Genomic DNA, 7,704 nt, shown 5'->3' with positions numbered 1-7,704 from the left:
CCACCCCCCACCACTCCAGCAACCCTCAGTTTGTTTCCTGAGATTAAGAATTCCTCTTATCAGTGAGATCATATGATACATGTCTTTCTCTGATTGACTTATTTCGCTTAGCATAATACCCTCCAGTTCCATCCACATTGTTGCAAATGGCAAGATTTCATTCCTTTTGATGGCTGCATAATATTTCATTGTATATATATATACCACATCTTCTTTATCCATTCATCTGTTGATGGACATCTTGGCTCTTTCCATAGTTTGGCTATTGTGGACATTGCTGCTATAAACATCAGGGTGCACGTACCCCTTCGGATCCCTCCATTTGTATCTTTGGGGTAAATACCCAGTAGTGCAATCACTGGATCATATGGTAGGTCTATTTTCAACTTTTTGAGGAACCTCCGTACTGTTTTCCAGAGTGGCTGCACCAGCTTGCATTCCCACCAACAGAGTAGGAGGGTTCCTCTTTCTTCTTGGAGAGATTTTTTGACACAAAATCTCAGACTGAACACACTATGTTCTATATAGTGGAACTGATTCTTATAGGCTTTATTTAATCATAATGATTCATAAACTGTGGTCTGGCTGGACTCCTAGGAAGTATCCATTATTTTCTTTAGGAAATTTTGGGAAAAAATATGTAAAAATATATGTACAAGGATTGTGTTGAGGAATGGAATTTGTTAAGGAAGGTAGCTTTTATATTTTTCTCATGATGAATCTTTCTGTTTGTTTCTTTGGATACCATTAGTTTATTATAAGGGAGAGCCATGAGAATTACTCACATGATGAAGGATTTCACAACTTCACTGGAATGGGCACCTTTATTTGATGCCATTTCAGTGATTTATTTCAGTCACCATCTCCAAATAAGAAATAATCCTTGTCATCTAGAACTACTTTGGTGCCTCCATGGTCTGGGAAAAGAACTTCATCTCCAACTTCCATGCTAACTGGTTGAATCTCTCCACCCTTTCCTTTAGAGCCCCACGCAGCAGCTACTACTGTTGCTTGCAACGCTTCTCCTTGAGATTTTTTAGGAAGTATAATGCCTCCTTTGGCTACAGTTTCTGCTGCACTCCTTTAAACTCAAACGGGAAGAAACTTTCTAAATGCCTGTCCTGCCCTGACTCCAGCCTCCGCAGTTTGTACTCTGCTCTCTGGAGCTGCCAGGTCAAGGAGACCTGTAGTCTGACCCTCGAGCCCCGTGAAAGTGGGGGGAAAAAAAGAAGTCTCATGATGAGTCTTTTGATTTTATCTTCAAATTCTTGAAATGTTTCCAATATTGTTTTCCTCCAACCATCCCTCACTCCTTCCCTCCCTTCTTTCCTGCTTTCCTCAGGCTTGTCAACGATGGAGCAGGGGAGAGGTGGGAGGAGGAGAGCCAGTTTGGATTTGCCTCAGCAACCTAAGAGTGAATAGACAGAGGGTAGGGTAGGGGCAATGAGGGGGGAAAGAAGAAACAGAAAGGAGAGCCAGGGAGGGAGACATGCCAGAACAGAATCACCACTCAGATACAGGGGCACGGGAGGTGGGGGAGGGAAAATTTGGAGGCAAGGGGGGAGCGATTGGCAGAAATCACAAGATCCTTTAGGAGTGGATGCTGAGGAGAAGATAATACATTTTGACATACTGGTTTGAAGAACAGGTGGAGAGTGTTTAATAGGTTTTGTAATGTAGTACTGGAATATAGGACCAAGGTTAGGACAGACGAAAAAAGTCTTAAGTCAAAGTAATAAATCTCAAAGACTGAAATGGAAAGCATCAGCGAGAAGGTCAGAGGAGTATGTTGACAGAGGCAATCTTTCTTAGAACTTCTAGAATAAGAAGAGAGCTCATGCCCAGTGATCCCTATTTAGTAATCCTTTGCTTGTAATCTTGTAACACCAATGTCTCAGGGTCAAATTCCCTTCTAGTTAAAGTTTCTGCTACATTTTCTAATAGATTTATCTTAGATTTTTACAATAGATTTTACTTTTCCTCAGGATTGATAAATTTTCACTTCCTTTGGCTGATCTTTTTTTTTTTTTACTGTAGCCATTTTCTGCCCAAACTCTGTAAGTTGTTTAATCTGTCCTACAGCAAGTTCTTTGTTTTTAGAACTCTTTTTTTTTTAATGTGGTAAAGTGCGCATAGCATAAAATTTACCATCTTAACCATTAAAAAAAGTACTGAAATTTCAGTGGCATTAGGTTAGTTCATTCACATTATTGTGCAACCACCACCATCATCCATCCTTAGAATCCTTTTCATCTTGCAAAACTGAAACCTGTACCTATTAAACACTAACTCCCCATCTCCCCTGGAAACCACCATTCTACTTTCTATGAACTTGACGGCTTTAGATACCTCATCTAAGAGGACTCACACAGTACTTGTTCTTCTGCAACTGGCTTATCTCACTCAGCATCATGCCCTCCAGGTTCATCCAGGTTGTAGCTGTGTCAGACTTTCCTTTTTTTTTTTCCCTTCCTTTTTTAAGGTTAAATAACATTTCTTGTATGGATATGACACATTGCATTTGTCCATTCATCCGCTGATGGGTACTTGAGTTGCTTTCACTTGCTGGCTATTGTAAACAATGCTGCTCTCAACATGGGTGTATAAATGCTTCTTTGAGATGCTGGGGTGTATACTCTTCAATTACTCAATACCTTTTCAATTATTTGGGATATATACTGGGTCGTATGGTAATTCTATGTTTGTGGCTTTTGGGGGATAGGGGGTGGACCGCCATACTATTTTCTGTAGTGGCTGCACCATTTTATATTCCCACCAACAGTGCACAAAAATTCTAATTTCTCCACATCCTCACCAACACTTGTTATATTGTTTGTTTGCTTTTTTAATAGTAGCCATCCTAATAGGTGTGAGGTGACATCTCATTATGGTTTTGATGTTCATTTCCCTAATGATTCGTGTTATTGAGCATCTTTTCATATATCCGTTGGTCCTTCTTCCTTGGAGACATTTCTAGTCAAGTCCTTAGCTCATTTTTAAATCAGGTCATTTGCTTTTTTGTTGTTGTTGTTGAGTTGTCCATGTAATTCTTGATGGTTGTGTTTCTCTAAGTAATTTCTGTCCTCCTCTTCCTTCTTTTAGTTTTTCATATTTTGCCAGCAAAGCGTGTAGCTTCTTTGAACTCTACTGTGTAGTTTCAGTGTTTATTTAGGAATGAAAACAACTTGAAAAATAAAAATGGAAGAAAACAAAAGAAATGCAGTAGCTTCAAACTGGAATCTGGTGAATTATTACATAGTTCACCAGCAAGTCTTATGAAAAAGGACTTTTTTGACTCATGTAAGCTGAAAAGTATAGGGGAAGAGCTGATTCACTAATTTAAAGCTTAACCTAGGGCTCCAGCAGAATCACCTGGATCCACCTCTTGGCTCTGCTGTCTCTGGGTCTATTCCATTTTGAGACAGCCTTTCCCAGTGTGGTTTTAAGATGGTTGCCAACAGCAACTCTCTTCTTTTTCCTCCTCCTTTCCTGCCACTTCCTCCTCTCCCTCCTGCTCTTTTTCTTCAGTAAATTTTATTTTGACATAATTAGATTTACAGAAGAGTTATGAGAATAAGAAAGAATCCCTTTATATCCTCTGTGAAGGAAAATTCACTTCCTGTGTGTCTCCTTTACTCTCAACACTACTCCCACACTTCACTCCTGACACCAAAGGTGTGCTGGTTTTTACACACATTAAGCAATTCTGCAACACCACCCAGGTGTCCTGCAAGTTAACTCAGTTCTGACACTGTCTAACTGGAGATAGCATCAGATCCCACAGTGAAGGGCTGTTTCCCTGTTTTCACGTGGCAATCACAATTCACCTGTTTCTGACCTGGCTATAAATTGAAGGTTCCCATGACCCCCTTCTCAAGTTTAATCATCTTGTTAGAGTCACTCACAGAGCTCAGAGAAACATTTACTTCCATTTACTCATTTATTATAAAGGATATTCTAAAGGATCCAGATGAATAGTTGGATGAAGAGGTATATAGGGTGAGGTCTGGAAGGGTACTGAGGATAAGAATTTCTGTCCCCATGGAACTGGGATGCAAAACCGTGGATGTTTTCACCAACCCTAAAGCTCATCAGACCTTGTTGCTCAGGAGTTTTTATAGAGCTTAATCTTCAGCCCCCTCACCTTTCCAGAGGTTGGTGGGCATGGCTGAAATTTCCAACCCTCTAATTACTTGATCTCTCTGGTGACCAGCTCCGGCTAGCTTTGGGGCCCAGCATAAGTCACCTCATTAGCATAAACTCAGATGTGCTCAAAGGGGCCTGTTATGAGTGGCAAAATGTCAAGGGTTTTCGGAACTCTGTCCCAGGAACCATGGACAAAGACCAAATGTATCTCTTATTACACCACAACCGTTAGCCATGTTCCTCCATTGCTAACTCCTTATTCCATTTGCCTTACCATTCTTTTTCTTGTTCCCTGCTTTAATGTATTATCTCTGCATGTGTGTGTGTATAATGTAATTTTCCTGAAACATGAGTGAGTGAGTTGCAGATGTGATGACGCTTTATGTCTAAATACTTGAGTGTGTATTACCTAAAAATAAGGATATCAACCACAATACAGTTATCAAAATACAATGATCAAAATCCAGATATTAAAGTTGCTATGTCAGCTAATCCACACACCTTATTCCAATTTCACTAATTGTCCTGGTAACATCTTTTATAGGCAAAGAAAACCACAGATTATAAATCGCATTCTGTTGTCAGCCTCTTTAGATATTGCTGAATTTCCCTCTGTAAGGCTGTAACACTTTGCATTCTCACCAGCAATGCATGATAGCAATAGCTCTATTCTTTTTTTTATTTAAATTCAATTAGCCAACATATAATACATCATTAGTTTTTGATGTAATGTTCAATGATTCATTAGTTGTGTATAACACCCAGTGCTCATCACATCACGTGCCTTCCTTAATGCCCATCACCTGGCTACCCCATGCCCTCCACCCCCTTCTGAAACCCTCAGTTTGTTTCCTAAAGTTGAGAGTCTCTCACGGTTTGTCTCCCCCTCTGATTTCTTTCCATTCAGTCTTCCCTCCCTTCTCCTATGATCCTCTGTGCCATTTCTTATATTCTACTTATGAGTGAAACCATATGATAATTGTCTTTCTCTGAATGACTTATTTCACTCAGCATAATACCCTCCAGTTCCATCCACATTGATGTAAATGGTAAGTATTCTTCCTTTCTGATGGCCGAGTAATATTCCATTGCATGTGTGTGTGTGTGCATATGTGTGTGTGTGAGGCAAAAATATACACATAAATAGTATTCTGAACCCAGCAGGTGAATATATACATACATATATCATATATATATATCTCACATCTTCTTTATCCAGTCACATCTTCTGAGAAAGAATCCAGTAAGGTCTGGGTCATGCATCAATTTTTTTGAATTGAGTGTTTTATGTCCTGATTGGTCCAATTTGGGTCATGTGTTCTTTCTGAACCAATTACTGTTGTCAGGGGAAATAGATAGTGCTGATTAGCTTAGCCTGGGTCACATACCACTCCCTGGGAGCAGATGGCTGGATTCAGGTTCATCTGCTGGGCTCAGACAGGGGGGAGGGCTGGTTTTCCACAGCAGGATTGGAATACTATTTCTACAGAATAGAACTGGATGAAAGCAACAGAAACAACAACAAATATCCAGTGCATTCTCCCCGTAATGGGTGCCTGATGAGCACACACATCAAAACAATAAATATCTACTATGTGCGGTGAAAGTGAGAGATACTAAAACCAGAACATAGATAGACCCCCACCTAATTTTTCATTTTTATGCAGTAAATATTTTAATATCTCTTCTTTTATTCGTAGCACCACTCATTCTGAGAGATATTTGGGTCTGTCTAATTTTGTTTTACTTTTCAGTTGAACTAACAATCAGCTCTAGGTAGCAGCAGGAAATTGCATATTTATCCTACTTTTGCAAAGTATGTACTAAAAAATAAAAGTATGTCCTTGAAATAATTTCACTAAATGTTACTCAAGTAAATGAACGTAAGCCCAGTTTTTGCTTTTGTTTTGTTCTAACCTATAGGTCTTTTGAGACCATGATCTGTCTTAAAGAACTTGGGGGCTATTTTCCTCAGTTTCACAAACAAACAAACTGTCATTGTTAGAATGTTTATTTTCCTGCTTTTTCAAATGACAGAGAATTTTCATCTTGCACAGAAACTGGAGGGCTCTTGGTGTAGGGTGATGATCTGTGGCTGTTCCGCACTTCTTCTCATGCTTGTTTTTCTTCAGATTGTAAAGATTCTAAATGGTCAACTGCCATCATAATAGATCCTACGCCAGTTGTCTTACCCCGGGGCAGTTTCTTTAAGCACAGAGGCATTAACCCTCCCAGATATATCTGTGCCAGCACAAACCAATCTCTTGTTTTACATCCAAAGAGTATTTCAGAAAATATTTTCTGAACCTAAGTGCTTAGTGTACTTTGAAGAGCACACATTTTATTCCTGTAGTCATCAAACTTCAAAAAGTCCCACCATTCCTTGATGTAGGAATGTACTCGTTTTTATTTTCCATAATTAACTTCTTATTTTCCACTCAGCAGAGTCCAGAAATACCTTAAAAAAAAAAAAAAAGAATCCAATTTAAATCAGTCTCTTCCCATTCTTCATCAACAATTTAGACAAATATTAAACAGAGGAAACTCAGTGATGGCCTAGCTTGCATCTTTCCCTTCATGTGGATCTGAAGGAGAAAAATGCAGGGGAGTGTTTTAGGGAGGTGTTGGAGGATGCAGGGAAGGGGCATGAGCCTTGGGAGACAGAGGGACACCTGGGTCCTAAGGTGGCTGTGTAACCACAGCCAAGCCACAGATATTTCTAAAGGTTAGACCATGATATCAAAAAAGCACAAAAAACCAAAAACCTCAGAATTTAATCAAAAGTCATAATTCTCCCAAAAGTGACAATGAGCATCTTCCTGAAAAAAAACTTTGTAACTTTGTAATCTCATAATTCAGATTGCCCAGATGATGTTATTCGTATAAATTTCCCTAATATGATGACAAAATCTGTCCTTTCAGATGGTTACTTTTATTCTGTTGGAGAGGGGAAGGGAAAAGGTGGATTCCTGTGATGAAGTTCTCTTCACCCAACGCAAGGTAAACTTGAGGCCGTTTCTTAATAAGGAAGACAAGCCTTAGGAAAAGAAAGGAAAGACAGATGACCAATTCCTTTAAAAACAACTGATCTGACTTCAGATTGAAGGGGCCTGGGAAGATCAGTTGAGGCTCTTGAGTGATGCTGGCTACTTTTCCAGAAACTTTCTTATCCCAAATTAAACAGCAATTACATCTTGGAACCCATTTGGGGGGCCTATATTCTATTTTCTATAACACTGGATTAAAATGTGGAAGAATTTTGAAATAAAAGAGAAACAGAATGAGACAAAATAGTCCCTAAAACCTCTTTAAAATAAAAAAAGTGGTCCAGATGAATGGATAAAGAAGATGTGGTATATATATACAATGGAATATTATGCAGCCATCAAAAGGAATGAGATCTTGCCATTTGCAACGACATGGATGGAACTGGAGGGTGTTATGCTGAGCGAAATAAGTCAATCAGAGAAAGACATGTATCATATGACTTCACTGATATGAGGAATTCTTAATCTCAGGAAACAAGGGTTGAGGGTTGCTGGAGTGGGGGGTGTGGTG

The 7,704-nt window shown here is 39.3% G+C and overlaps 1 pseudogene; it reads right to left on the bottom strand.

Moving 5' to 3' along the window:
• Positions 1 to 852: 852 nt before the first annotated feature.
• On the bottom strand, positions 853 to 2,428 carry LOC145716422 (10 kDa heat shock protein, mitochondrial pseudogene; annotated as a pseudogene).
• Between the last annotated feature and the right edge of the window lie 5,276 nt (positions 2,429 to 7,704).

This window comes from Leptonychotes weddellii, chromosome 12 (genome assembly GCF_054177405.1).
Source record: "Leptonychotes weddellii isolate Sample4059 chromosome 12, ASM5417740v2, whole genome shotgun sequence".
Taxonomy (NCBI): Eukaryota; Metazoa; Chordata; class Mammalia; order Carnivora; family Phocidae; genus Leptonychotes; species Leptonychotes weddellii.
The sequence above is the reverse complement of the archived record's forward strand: the minus strand, read 5'-3'. Positions and strand labels throughout refer to the sequence as shown.